Here is a 15129-nt window from a genome sequence, read left to right on the forward strand (position 1 = left end):
ATCTCAGATGGTCTGCTGCTCTAGGAGGGGCATGATCTTTGCCAGATGCAGATAGGTTGATTCTGGGGACTCTGGAGAAGAAGTAAATGCCAGAGCCTCAAGAGGGGCAAGAGGCTCAAAGAAGGAGGGGGAAGAAAAGGAGGAGGGGGAGGAAGAGGAGGGAAGGAGAAAAGGAAAAGAAGGAAGTGGAGGAGGAGGAGGAGGAAAAGGAGGAGAAGGAAGAAGAAGAGGGGGAGTAAGAGGAAGAGGAAGAAGAGGAGGAGGAAAAGGGAGAAGAGGAGCAGGGAGAGGTAGAGGAAGAACAGGAGGAGGAGAAGGAGGAGGAGCAAGAGGAAGAGGAAGAAGGCAGCTGCTTCTGGTTGCTGTTGCAGTTCGTCAAGTGCTCACGAACAAATAGATAAGAACAAGGAATTGGAGACATGCTGACAAGATTGGACTTTGGCCAGAGGAACCCAATGCCTCTAATCAGCAGGAAGTAGTTTATTTTGTTGGCTGAAAAAGATCTACACTTCCTTTCCCTTCTAACATTCTTTCCTTCTTACCTAGTGTTGGAGGATTGGGAAAAAATTAAAGTGGAATAAAGGTTAGAAGGGAGGTATAAAAACCCAATAAGAATAGCCAAAAAGATCATCAACACTGTAGTATGTGTGTCCATATATTTCTCCACTCTGTTGTCCTGCCTTTATTTCCTAATGTGATACAATTCCTTCAGTGATCACTATTTTCTCTTTTAAAACACTTTCTTCTTTTAAGGTGGTTCACTGGCAATGAACTTTGTTGTCTTTGAAAGCCTTTGTTTTACCTGAGGCGTTTGCTCATGAGCGTGTCTCTCTCTCTCTCTCTCTCTCTCCTCTCTCTCTCTCTCTCTCTCTCTCTCTCCCTCCCTCCCTCCCTCCCTCCCTCCCTCTCTCCCCTCTCCCCTCTCCCCTCTCCCCTCTCCCCTCTCCCCTCTCCCCTCTCCCCTCTCCCCTCTCCCCTCTCCCCTCTCCCCTCTCCCCTCTCCCCTCTCCCCTCTCCCCTCTCCCTCTCCCCTCTTTCCCTCTCCCCTCTCCCCTCTCCCCTCTCCCCCTCTCCTCCTCTCCCCCCTCTCCCCCTCTCCCCCTCTCCCCTCTCCTCCTCTCCCCCTCTCCCCTCTCCTCCTCTCCCCCTCTCCCCCTCTCCCCCTCTCCCCCTCTCCCCCTCTCCCCTCTCCCCTCTCCCCCTCTCCCCCTCTCCCCCTCTCCCCCTCTCCCCCTCTCCCCTCTCCCCTCTCCCCTCTCCCCCTCTCCCCTCTCCCCCTCTCCCCTCTCCCCCTCTCCCCCTCTCCCCCTCTCCCCCTCTCCCCCTCTCCCCCCTCCCCCCTCTCCCCTCCCCCCTCTCCCCCTCTCCTCCTCTACCATCTCCCCGTCTCCCCATCTTCCCTTCTCCCCTCTCCCCTCCTTTCTTTCCCTTCTCTTCTCTCTCTCCTTCTCTTTTGTTTGTTAGCTTCCATTGAGAAAATTAACTCATCCTGATTGGGTATCGTGGTATCTCCTATAATGACACATCCCTAATGACCTTTTGATAAACCTCACCACCAGGAAGTTCTTTCACTTTCCAACAGATCCTCAGTCTGGTGATCCAGCCTTTCATTTAGGTGACATTTAAGGGTCAAGTCATAATTATATGGGTAGGCAATTCTTCTAGTACATGGAAAATGCCACACTATTTTCTTGTGGTCTCTCTGATTTGTGGTGAGAAATATCCTGTTACTTTTTAAAAGATATTCTTTTTTTATTAATTATGTTATTTATTTATTTATTTATTTATAACCTAAATGTTGCCCTCTCTCCTGGTTCCCCTTCACAGAGTTCTTCCCCCCATCCCCCATCCTCTTCGCCTCTTAGAGGGTGCCCACCCACAAACACACAAGTGTCCCCTAACCCTGGGGCATCACATCTCTACAGGATACCACATATCCTCTCCCACTGAGGCCAGAGGTGCCATTTGTGCCACATATGCTAACAGCCTTAGACCAGCCCGCGTATGCTCTTTGGTTGGTGGCTTAGTCTCTGGGAGTTCCCAGGGGTCCAAGTTAGTTGACACTGTTGGTCTTCCTGTGGGGTTGCCATCCCCTTCAGCTCCTTTAATTCTTTCTCTAACTTTTTCATCCATAGGGATCCCTGACCTCAGTCCAATGGTTGGCTTTAAGTATCTGCACCTGTCTCAGTCAGCTGCTGGTAGAGTCTCTCCAAGGACAGCCATGCTAGCTTCCTGTCTTCAAGCACAACAGCAGTGCTAGGGATTGGTGCTCATCCATGGGATGGATCCCAAGTTGGGCTGGTCACTGGATGGCCTTTCCTTCACTCTCTGCTCCACTTTTGCCCCTGCATTTCTTTTAGACAGGAGCAATTTTAGGTCGAAAATTTTGTAGATGTCTTGGTGTCCCCATCCCTCCACTGGGGATCCTGTTTGACTACTGGAGGTAGTCTACTCAGGTTCTATCTCCCCACTGTTGGGTATTTCAGCTAAGGTCCCCCACATTGAATCCTGGGAGCCTCCTCATCTCAGGTCTCTGGGACTTTCTAGAGGTTCCCCCCCCCATGTTTTATATTGTTGTCATTTATTTTTCTGCTTTGGTTTTTATCTTTCTTTCTTTCTTTCTTTTTTTTTTTTTTTTTTTTTTTTTTTTTTTTTTTTTTTTTTTGCTTTTTGCTTTTTGAAAATTTTGGATCTTTTTGTTTTGTGGTTTGTTTTGTTTTGTTTTTGTCTTATGCCTTCCACCAAATCAAGGGCATATTTTAACAACCATCTTTCTGAATATTTCTTGAATCTCACACTTTCTTTTCTCTTCTAGGTGTACAATAATACCACTTTTAGATTTTTTTTATTGTACTACCTGTCTGTATTTTCTGTATTGTTTAGAGTATAATTTCTGTGACTCTAGCTTTAACCTTGCTCGCTATTTTTTTCTGTAATCCCTGCTCTCCTATTGTAAGCTTTAAAAAACTTTAAAAAAATTCTTTCAATTCTAGAATTTCTATTCAGTTTTCCTTTGTGTCTTTCTTTGCTTTGATGAGAATTTTGTTTCAAAATAGTAATTATTCATAATAGCATTTTATGATGGTTGTATTAAAATGGCTGTCAAATAATTATGACATCTTTGTCATCCTGGTGTTAGTATCTATTCATCCACATCTATTGTTCTAATTGAAATGTTCATAGTTCTTGATATTATGGATGATTTTCAATTATATCTGGAATGATTTGCATATTTCACCTCTGATTGTTATTTACATTTTGCTGCTTATTATGTCCCTGATTATAGACAGCTCTGTTTTCATACCTAACCTTTACAGTTCTCAACTGGTCAGGAGGGAAAGGGACAGCTCCTTTTAATGGCTTGAACAGAATGCTAACAGATGCTAACCTCATTATTGCTTGTCTGGATTGGTAGTCAGGAATGTACTGGCACACAGGCTTTGTGGATACCCACCAACATGCCAGTTACTGTCGTTTTCAAAACAGTAGTAGCAACCAGGGTTCTCCTTATACAGTTCCGTTGTTGACTGCCATGCACAATCAGATCAAGGTGAACACATGTTTGGGGGTGTGTTCAAATGGAGTAGGACTTGTGTTGCCAACAGGGTTTTGCCCTGAGGAAAAGGCCCCTTTTCCAATCATTTGTGCAGAGAGAAAAGGCTTATTTTATCTTAGTGTTTGGTTTTTTTATTTGGTTACTATATACTTGTTGTTTCTGGTTCATAAGCCTCTCTGGCACACCTACATACAGAAAGTGAACAGTTCGTCCTTCCAATCTTATGGCTTCCAGGCAAGCCCATTGTGGTTCTCTTATTTTCATTGTCTTATGCTTACCTCATGTTCAGGGTCTTTAAGCATAATGTAAAGTCTATTTACTCAGTTTTGTCTAAAACCCTAAGTTCCATTTATTTAATGAGAGAGATTATGATCTATTCCATCCTAAGGTATAGGAGGCTTTTCAGATGCCACTGTCCCTGTCACCATTTGCTGCAGCTGTAGTCAACCCCACTATGTACTTCAACATCATGGCAATGGCAAGCCTTTGGACCATATCACCTTTGAGCTGTTTGCAGACAAATTCCAAAGACAGCAGAAAACTTCTGTGCTTTGAGCACTGGAAAGAAAGAGTTTGGATATAAGGACTCCTCCTTTCACAGAATTATTCCAGGATTCATATGCCAGGGTGGTGACTCCACAGGCCATGATGGAACTGGTAGCAGGTCCATCTACAGAGAGAAATTTGAGGATGAGAACTTCATCCTGAAACATACAGGACCTGACATCTTGTCTGTGGAAAATACTGGCCCAAACACTAATGGCTCCAAGGATTTTAGCTACACTGCCAAGACTGAGTGGCTGGATGACAAGCACATCTTTGGTGAAAGGAGGCATGGACATTGTAGATACCATGGAACATTTGGGGTATAGGACCAGCAAGACCAGCAAGATGATCACCATTGCCTACTGTGGACAACTCTAACTTCTTTTGACTTGGAGGCATCTTACCCACTAGACCATTCCTTCTGCAGCTCAGGATAATGCCCCCATCCCACCTGCTCACAGTACCCTGTAATCTCTGCTCTCACTGAAGTTCTGTGGATTCCATATTTTCCCCATTCCCCTCCAAAGCTAGCTGATTGCAGAGTTGAGTTTGTGATTATAAGCAAAGATTAAATAAGAAAAATAATATAGGAGGGATACTCACAGATAAAATGCATTACTTATACAATAACAAGTTTTAAAGCAACTATATTACTTTAAAGAAAAGTACACAATGTGTATCCCAAGCACCATGTCACTAAGAGTTAGTGTTCTTCCCAAGCGACAAAGAGAAGACACGAATAGAGATGTGATGGCATACATGATTAGGGGACGCGTTCATTTTCTTTCTCTCTGTTTCTTTTGCTGTTCTTTCAGAGGCTGAAGTAGGCAATTTTTAATTAAATTTGTCTTTAGACAATTTCACATATGTATGCCCTGCATTTTGTATATTCTCAAATACAGCCTTTCCTACAAATCCCTTGCTCACTTTCATGTCTGTTTCATTTTGTTCTGTGGCCCATTGAGATTAATCCAAGCTGGTGGTGCTACCATGGATTTGGTGCTATCTGCTGGAGTTTGGTGGATTTAGCAGTGGTTATACAACTAAAAACAGCAATCTGTCCTCTCCCAGAATTTCTCAGCATCCAATAGTTCAAGGTTAAAAGGTGGGGATTAGACCCCTCTTGCTCCCTTGATGGACTTGTGAAGTGCAGTGTCGGTAGGTCAAGTTGCTGTGAGCTGACGAGTGTAAAATTTGTTTGATGTCTAGAGAATGGCACTTTGCAGCCTGTCATCCTATCATCTGGCTTTTCTCTACTTTTCTTCTTTCTTCATTGTCTCTTGACCAAATTTTCAATCTGGTGAGGCTCTGGGATATACTGAATCCAAACTTTCCCTACAAACAAAGTTTTAGGCTAGAAAAATACCTCTATGGCAAAATGAAGACTTATGTAGCACACATGAATAGCACAGCAAAGTTCAGACAAAGATGTGACCTCTTAATTCTGTCTAAACCTATATGTGTAAGGCAAAACATCTTACCTTTATCCAAACATGGCATTCAATACAGACTTGTGCCGTAGAAAGCACTCCAACAAACACTACTACATCAGTTAATTTGGTGTGTGTTTCCTTGTAACTATGACTATAATGGAAAGATATCAATCCTTAGTGTTTTCTGATTTAGTGAGTCTTATTGTGAGAAAATTATTATATTAAAATGAAATAAAATAGGAAGATAATTAAGAAGGGAACAATTGTTCTAAATGTGAAACCGTTCAGAAGGTCATTAACTGAATGGTTATTATGAAAAATGAAATATATAATTTAGGTCTGATTCATGTTCACGATCTGTTAATGGAACAAGGGAAGGTGATATAACCTCAGTGGAATTTCCCAGCATCTTACTAGGAGAAAAAGAGAAAAGCTGTTTTCTTTGACCACACTCTTGAAGAATAGCTATGAGATCCTACGTTCACATGGTAGAGGTCATGTCAGTGCATTTTCATCCTTGCTGCAAAGATTAGAGGGGCAGAAGGAGCCATAAGCACTAACTGTTTTACCAGGGTAACTAAGTGTGGGTAAATACTCCATCTTCTTGGACTTGACATTTTTTGTCATGTTTCAAAGGAACTGGATATGGTGCTCGGCTGTGATGGCACCTGGTACTTGCTGAGCGATGGAAACCAGCAGCTCTTAGCAAGCTTGTTACAGGGCATTCACAGCATCCCTTCCATGCATCTGTAACTTCTTCCATCTGGAGAAGAGTGTACTTTTCCATTGTAGGTTCACACAAGTAATCACTTTGCCCAAGAGAATAAGATAAATATGATGACAAGTCTATTTTCTGATCCTTTGTCATTGCCACAAGAAAGAAATGGCTGGACTTCGGTCTCCTCTCAGAAATGTGAGACAAAGGTGCAGCAGAGTGGAATCACATTGAGCCAAACTCAGTTTAGAGTTTTAGAAACTCTAGAAAAATGTATAAGGAAACCAATCAAGTCCAGCAGAGTTGTCCTGAGTCCAGCTTAAATCAGCCAATGTATATAACTCTTCAATCACATGATAAATAAACATTTGAGTCGAGTACCAAGAGACCTTTGGGCTAATTTTTTGTGCATCATAATGTGAAAATACAGTAGCTGAGGTGGTGAGAAGGGCATATTTTGGGTCTGGAATATCTACCAAGGCCCAAGATGAAAGGTTGCGTTCTCCAGGGTCCCATTACTGAAATGTAATGAAGGATTTAGGAAGTAAGGTTTGGTGACAAATTACACTCCTTCAAGGAGGTTTTCGGAACCAGGGTTTCTTTCTCTTTCATGGCCCAGACATGAGGTGAATCGGCTTGATTTTTTTTTGTTTGTTTGTTTTTGTGTTTTTGTTGTTGTTTGTTTGTGTTTGTTTTTGTTTTATTGTCATACAATCCCTACCATGATATGCTACCTTAACGTATTCTTCAAAGCAATGGGGCCAACAGAACAGACTGAAACATCCCAAACCCTAGGCTTAAATCACCTTTCATTTTTATAAGTTGATTATTTCAAGCATTTTGTCATAGTAATAGAAAACTGACAAACATAAACTCTTTCAGAGGTGCATAAAGAACACCTGAAGAAGTGCACTTACGACAGCAGTGAGGCAAATGCAATGCCATGTGATTGATTTCTTTAATGGTGAATTCCTTTGTTCTCTATTGTGATATGGATATACTAGAGGTATTGATGAAAAGTTTCAAAAGCCTATAGAAATGATATTATATGACATGTGTGTGTATACAAGCTTGTGTGTGAGTGAGCATGCGTACACAAATATATATAACACACATAATACAGGTATAAGAATTTAAACTTCACACAACAAATATATGTTACTGTACTTAATATAAGTTATACCTTGTTTTAAAAATACATAAAAAGAACAAAAATGCTAGATAGCTAATTATAGGATTTAAACTGAAATCACGTAACAATGAAAAGGTTGTGTATGTCCCATGTTCCAGGCTCTGTTGACCTGAGCCACTTTGGCAATAGCTAAATCCAAAAGGTAGGTCCCACACAGTCCTGATTTGATAGTGAACAGTATTCTATAAAACAAGAGAAAGCAGCTAACTTAGAAATCCATTGTCATCAGAGGAGCCTATCCCAAATCGAACAGCCTGTCAACATGCAGGCTGACACAGTCAGATCTACAAAATGAGGAACCCTTGATGCAAATGAATGAAAGCAGGCTCCTTTCAGGGAGACATGGATGACTCAGGAGTCCTGAGCAGCTCTGGTTTACTAGGGACAATTAATAGCATGCTGATGGCTCCTTTATTATAGATAGCAGTCATTCCCAAATATACTACTGATGGAACTTGAAAATTTTCTCCATCTCCTTTCCAGTCTCTTTTAGACATCCTCATTGCTTGTTTTTTTTTCAACCAAGCTTTTATACTTCTCCCTTTCACTCTCTCTTTTCCTTAGATGGAACACCCTGAGGCCACTACATCAGTCTCAAGACTTCAGTTTTTCAAAGTTCTGCTGGACCCAAAAAACTTCTGTAGCCAGGGCTGCTCATGGGGTACAGAAGTGACCATGAATAGGGGGTGGGAGTGGGAGGGTGCCTTCTGTCTTCTGCTGTACAGCACCATGCTCTGAAACTGGCAACCTGTAATTAACTCCGTTGAGTAACTTTCTATCAAACTGCAGCATGAAAGAGAAAAAACAATCTCTGTGGATAACAGCAGTGGAATCAAAATACTAGATGGCTTCTATATTTTAGCTCATTTAAATGATGCTACTAAGAAGATGGACATGAAAAGGACATCTTTGAGGTTATGGTTTTAATTATTTCAAATGTATGCCTGGAAGTAGAATTGGTGAATCATATGATGTCTGAATTAGCATCAATGGTTAAATTTGATAAAGCCTACAATTACGGGGGGGCAGTCTCAGCTGAGCAATGACCTTTATTAGATTGATCTATAGATATTTAGTGAGGGATTGTCTCACTTGTTAGTTAATATAAGAGGCCCAACCCACTGTATCATTCCTTGAGCAACTGTTCTTGGACTGTAGAAAGAAATTAGATGAGCCTGAGCAACCCAGAGAGCAAGCATAAAAGCAGTAGTGCTCCATGGCCCCTGTATGCCCTGTTCATGCCTTGATTTCCTGAACTGACTTCCCTAAGTGTCTGATTGTGACATGGAATTGTAAGCCAAATGATCAGAATGCTTTATCACATTAACAGACTGAAACTAGACCATATGGTAATTATCTTTTTCCTTTACCAGGGAATGACCATACTGTTTCCTTTAGTGGCCCCACCATGTTCCACTTTTACCAATAGTGCAAGACAGTTCCAATATATATACTTCCTCCACAAAACCTAGTTCCTGTTGAGTGTGTGTGTGTGTGTGTGTGTGTGTGTGTGACGGTAGACATGCTAATGGATTTGGCATCTCATTGTAGTTTCATTTACACTTCCTAATAATTTGTGATACTCAACATCTTTTCATGTGTTTATTGGCCATTTGTATGTCTGCTTTGGAGAAATGTCAATTTAACACCTGTGAATTGAAAATATTGTCTCCAATTATTTAGGTTGCCTTGGAATCTCAATATATCTTGATACGGAAAACATGGAAAGCAATGTGACGTTCTCATTAAATCTGGTACTTGTGTGATTTGCCAAGTGCTTTATAGTTTTAGGACCTATATATATTTAGGTCTTCCATTCATTTTGAGTTGATTTTTAATACAATGTTAGGCAAAGAACCATGGTTTTAAAAAATATGTGTATTCAGTATTTTCCTGGTATGCTTTGTTGAAAAGATCACCCTCCCTGAATGGCTTAGACACCCTGTCAAAACTCATTTGACCATACTGTGAGAATGTTTACTTATAGTTTCTCTATTGTATCCAGTCTATATGTCCTATACATGTGTGTATTAAGGCAGCACCACACTTTTGATTGCCAAAGCATTGTAGTAAGTTTTGAAGTCAGGGAATTGTAAGTTTTGTTTTTCTTGATAAAGATAGTTTGGGGTATGTTGAGGTCTCTGGAGACTCCAGATGAATTTTGAGATATTTTTCTGTTTCTACGGAAAAAAGTCATTGAGATTTCACAGGGACTGCAATTAATGTGTCCATCACATTGAGAAGCCTGCACATATTAATAAAATGGGTTTGCAATCCATAAATGTGGGATCTACTTCCATTTACCTTGTTTTTCTTGGTTTCAGCATTGTTTTTAGTTCTAGTGTAATTTTTCACCTCCCTAGTTAATTCTTAAATATTATTTTGGCGGTATTTCAAATGGGTTCTATTTATAATTCCTCCTTCAGTTTTCTTACTGTTAGTGTCCAGAGCATGCAGCTGATGTTTTTGTGCATTGAACTTGCTTCCTGGTATTTTTCCACTTTCACATAGTCTTCTTAAAGAGAGATTTTATGTTAGAATTTTTTTTTTTTTTTTGAGACAGGGTTTCTCTGTATAGCCTTGGCTGTCCTGGAACTTACTTGGTAGACCAGGCTGGCCTCGAACTCAGAAATCCGCCTGCCTCTGCCTCCCAAGTGCTGGGATTAAAGGCGTGCGCCACCACTGCCCGGCAGTATGTTAGAATTTTTAATGTTCATACAGATGAGATTACAATATCTGCAAATAGACAATCTTTCTCTTCTCTTTACAAGTTCTGTGACCACAGGTGCATGCCACCATGTGCACCTCCATCTTGTTTGTTTAACACAAGCATTTATGCCTGCAGTTTTCCACTAAAATAGTTATTGTTGCTAAGTCCTAGAAGTTTTGGTTTGAGGTATTTTCATTTTATAACCCTCTATATTGTCTAGCTTTTTTTATGATTTCTTTCTAGATCCACTGGTTGTTGAAGACCATTGTTTAATTCCCATAAATTTGTGAATACTTCACTCTGACTTCTGACACCAATGTTTTAAGTTGATTCTATTCTAGTCAAAGAATCTACCTGGTGTGTTATGCCTTTCAAAATTCAGATTTAATTTGTTGTCTGATACATGGTCTACCTTAGAAAACACCTCTTCTGGTTTGTTTTTTATTGCTGTAACACATAGACCATTATCAAAGACAGCTTGATGAGGAGTTTATTTGAGCTTGTGTCCCAGATCACTATCATTGAGAGAAGTCAAGGCTGAAACCTGGAGGCAAGAAGTGAAACCTTGCTTGCTGGCTTGCTAGCTTGCTTGGTTTCTTCAGTTTGCTTTCTTATAGAATCTGAGACCACCTGCTCAGGGATGACATTGCCCAAAATTAGCTGTGTACTCCCATATCAGTCATTAATCAAGAAATGTCTCATAGATTTATCTACAGGTCAATGAGAAGGAGGCAATTTCTTAATTGAAGTTGCCTTTTCCCAAATAACCATGTCTGTGTCCAGTTGACAAAAAAGAAAAAAAAAACTAATTAACTACCCAGCACAATACCTTATGTACACTTGGGGAAAATATATTTGTTGTTGAGGTGAGTGTTCTGTACATGTCTGTAGACCTACTTGACTTATTATATTTTTAAGTTTGTTCTTCCATTTCCTGTATTCTATGTGTTTCTATCAATTATTGAAAGTGAGGTATTAAAATATCTAATTTATTAATGTAGTATATGTATTTCTCTCTTCAATTCTATTGGTTTTTGCTTCATCAGTTTTCATGGTCTTCTACCAAGGCATAAATGTTTATAAATGTTACATATTCTTCTTGTATTGGGCATTTTCTTGGTGCACTAACCTTATTTGTCTCTTGTAAGTTATTTTGATTTAAATTCTATTTAGTATAGCTATCCTTTCTATTTTATTATTATTTAATTAAACTATTTTCTCCATTATCCCAATTTAAATTTATTTGTATTTTTGGATTTAAAGTGCATCGGAGACAGAAACTATATAAGTGGATAATTTAAAAACTCATTTTGAGTATAAACTCACAAACAAAACAAAATAAGAAATGAAAAGGGAGACATAACAACAGAAACTGGGGAAATTTAAAAAATTATCATATCTTACTACAAAAGCCTATACCTGACAAAACTGGAAAGTCTAGATGAAATGGGTGATTTTCTAGACAGATGCCACGTACCAAAGTTAAATCAAGGTCAGGTAAACTATCTAAAGAGTCCCATAACTCCTAAGGAAATAGAAACAGTTATTATAAACCTCCCAACCAAAAACAACCCAGAGCCAAATTATTTTAGTGGAAAATCCTACCAGACCTTCAAAGGAGAACTATATCAATAGTCCTCAAACTATTCCACAAGAGAGAAACAAAAGGAACACTAGCTAATTCACTAATTCATTTTATGAAGACATAGTTATTCTAATACCTAAAGCACACAAAGATCTATGAAAGAAAGAGAACTTCAGACCAATTTCACATATGAATATCGATGCAAAAATACTCAATGAAATTCTCACAAACTGAATCCAAGAACACATCAAAACCATCATTTACCATGATCAAGTAGCCTTCATTCCAGGGACATGGGGATGGTTCAATATACAAAAATTCAGCAATGTAATCCACTATATAATAACTCAAAGAAAAACTCACATGATCATCTCACTAAATGCTGAAAAAGCATTTGGCAAAATACAATGCCCCTTCATTTTAAAAGTCTTGAAGAGATCAGGAATTCATAGCATATACCTAAACATAATAAAAGCAATATACATCAAATCAACAGCCAACATCAAATTAAATGGAGAGAAACTTGAAGCAATCCCACTAAAATCAGGGACAAGACAAGGTTGCCCATTCTCAATATATATATTCAATGTAGTCTTGAGGTTCTAGCTACAGCAATTACACAACAAAAGGAGATCAAGGGGCTATAAATTGGAAAGGAAGAAGTCAAAATATCACTATTTGTAGATGATATGATAGTATATATCATATCATCTAAATTCTACCAAAGAACTCCTACAGCTGATAAACAATTTCAGTAAAGTGGATGGATATAAATTAACTCAAACAATTCATTAGCCTTCCTTTATACAGATAATAAATGGGCTGAGAAAAAATTTAGGGAAACAACACCCTTCACAATAGCCATAGATAATATAAAATATCTTAGTGTAATTCTAACCAAGCAAGTGAAAGATCTATATGACAAAAACTTCAAGTCCCTGAAGAAAGAAATCAAAGAAGACCTCAGAAAATAGAAAGATCTCCCATGCTCATGGATAGGTAGGATTAACATAGTGAAAATAGCCATCTAACCAAGAGCAATCTACAAATTCAATGCCATTCCCATCAAAATCCCAACACAATTCTTCACAGAGATGGCAAGAGCAATTCTCAACTTTATATAAAAAACAAACCAATAATCCAGCCAAAAACAACCTTCAACAATAAAAGAACTTCTGGGGGAATCACCATCCCTGACTTCAAGCTGTACTACAGAACAATAGTGATAAAAACCACATGGTATTGGTAAAAAGACAGACAGGTCGATCAATAGAATAGAATTGAAGACCCAGAAATAAACCCACACAAGCATGAACACTTGATCTTTGATAAAGAAGCCAAAACCATATAGTGGAAAAAGAAAGCATCACCAATAAATCATGCTGGTTTAATTGGCAGTCTGCATGTAGAAGAATAAAAATTGATCCATATTTATCACCTTGCACAAAGCTCTAGTCCAAGTGGATCAAAGACTTCAACATAAAAGCAGATACACAGAATCTAATAGAAGTGAAAGTGGGAAATAGCCTCTAACTCATTGGCAGAGGGGAATTTTTCCTGAACAGAACACCAATGGATCAGGCTCTAAGATCAACAATTAATTAATGGGACCTCATGAAACTTAAAGCTTCTGTAAGGCAAAGGACACTTTCTGTAGGGCAAAATATCAGCCTATAGATTGGGAAAAGATCTTCACTGAATCTACATCCAATAGAGGGCTAATATCTAAAATATATAAAGAACTCAAGAAATTAGACACCAACAAACCAAATAGCTTAATTGAACAATGGGGTACAAAACTAAACAGAGAATTCTCAACAGAAGAATCTCGAATGACCTAGACGCAGTTAAAGAAGTGTTCAGGCTCTCTGCCCCTCCCTGCTCCAGAGACAGCCACATCTTCTTGTGCAGTGCCAGCCTCTTCCTGTAGACAAAATGGTGAAGTTTGGTGTGAAAGTATTTGACCATATTGGGCTTCTGGTTACTAGGGTTGCCTTTGGCTCTGCACTTGGTGAAGTGGAGATTGTTGCCATCAATGACCCCTTCATTGACCTCAACTTTATGATTTACATGTTCCAGTATGACTCCACCCATGAAAAATTCAACAGCACAGTCAAAGCTGAGAATGGGAAGCTTGTCATCAATGGGACGCCCATCACCATCTTATAGGAGCAAGATCCTGCTAACATCAAATGGGGTGATGCTGGTGCTGAGTATATAGTGGGGTCTACTGGCGTCTTCACCACCATGGAGAAGGCCAGGGCCTAAACTGAAGGGTGGGGCCAAAAGGGTCATCATCTCCAGCCCTTCTGCTGATGCCCCATGTCTGTGCTGGGTGTGAACCACAAAAAATATGACAACTCACTCAAGACTGTCAGCAATGCATCCTGAACCTCCAACTCCTTAGCCCCCCTGGCCAAGGTCATCCATGACAACTTTGGCATCGTGGAAGGGCTCATGACCATAGTCCATGCCATCACTGCCACTCAGAAGACTATGGATGGCCCCTCTAGAAAGCTGTGATGGCTGTGGGGCTGCCCAGAACATCATCCCTGCATCCACTGGTGCTGCCAAGGTTGTGGATAAGTTCATCCCAGAGCTGAATGGGAAGCTCACTGGCATGGCCTTCTGTGTTCCTAACCCCAATGTATCCATTGTGGATCTGACATGCCACCTGGAGAAACCTGCCAAGTATGATGACATCAAGAAGGTGGTGAAGCAGGCATCTGAGGGCCCACTGAAGGGCATCCGGGCTACACCGAAGACCAGATTGTCTCTTGCTACTTCAACAGCAACTCCCACTCTTCCACCTTTGATGCTGGGGCTGGCATTGCTCTCTATGACAACTTTGTAAAGCTCGTTTCCTGGTATGACAATGAATACAGCTACAGCAACAAGGTCTTGGACCTCATAGCCTACATGGCCTCCAAGGAGTAAGAAACCCTGGACCACCCACCCCAACAAGGACACTGAGAGCAAGAGAGGGGCCCTCGGTTGCTGAGGAGTCCCTGTCCCCAACACTAGGCATCTCCTCACAATTTCCATCCCAGACCCCCATAATAACAAGAGGGGCCTAGGGAGCCCTCCCTACTCTCTGAAATACCATCAATAAATGTTCACTTAACCCCAACCCCAAAAGGAAAGAAATGTCAACATCCTTAATCATCAGGGAAATGCAAATCAAAATGAGCCTGAGATTCCACTTTACACCAATTAAAACAGCTAAGATAAACTGAGGTGACAGCACATGTTGGCGAAGATGTGGAGAAAGAGGAACACTTCTCTATTGCTGGTGGGATTGCAAACTGGTACAGTGACTCTGGAAATCAATCTCAGAATTTCCTCAGAAAATTGGAAATAGTTCTACCTAAAGGCCCAGTTATAGTGCTCCT

General features: G+C 40.2%; 2 pseudogenes; both read left to right on the forward strand.

The window, feature by feature from the left end:
* Window positions 1–3894: 3894 nt before the first annotated feature.
* On the forward strand, window positions 3895–4480 carry LOC117694249 (peptidyl-prolyl cis-trans isomerase A pseudogene; annotated as a pseudogene).
* A 9192-nt stretch (window positions 4481–13672) lies between these two features.
* On the forward strand, window positions 13673–14681 carry LOC117694250 (glyceraldehyde-3-phosphate dehydrogenase pseudogene; annotated as a pseudogene).
* The last annotated feature ends 448 nt before the right edge of the window (window positions 14682–15129 follow it).

This window comes from Arvicanthis niloticus, chromosome X (genome assembly GCF_011762505.2).
Source record: "Arvicanthis niloticus isolate mArvNil1 chromosome X, mArvNil1.pat.X, whole genome shotgun sequence".
NCBI classification, from domain to species: domain Eukaryota; kingdom Metazoa; phylum Chordata; class Mammalia; order Rodentia; family Muridae; genus Arvicanthis; species Arvicanthis niloticus.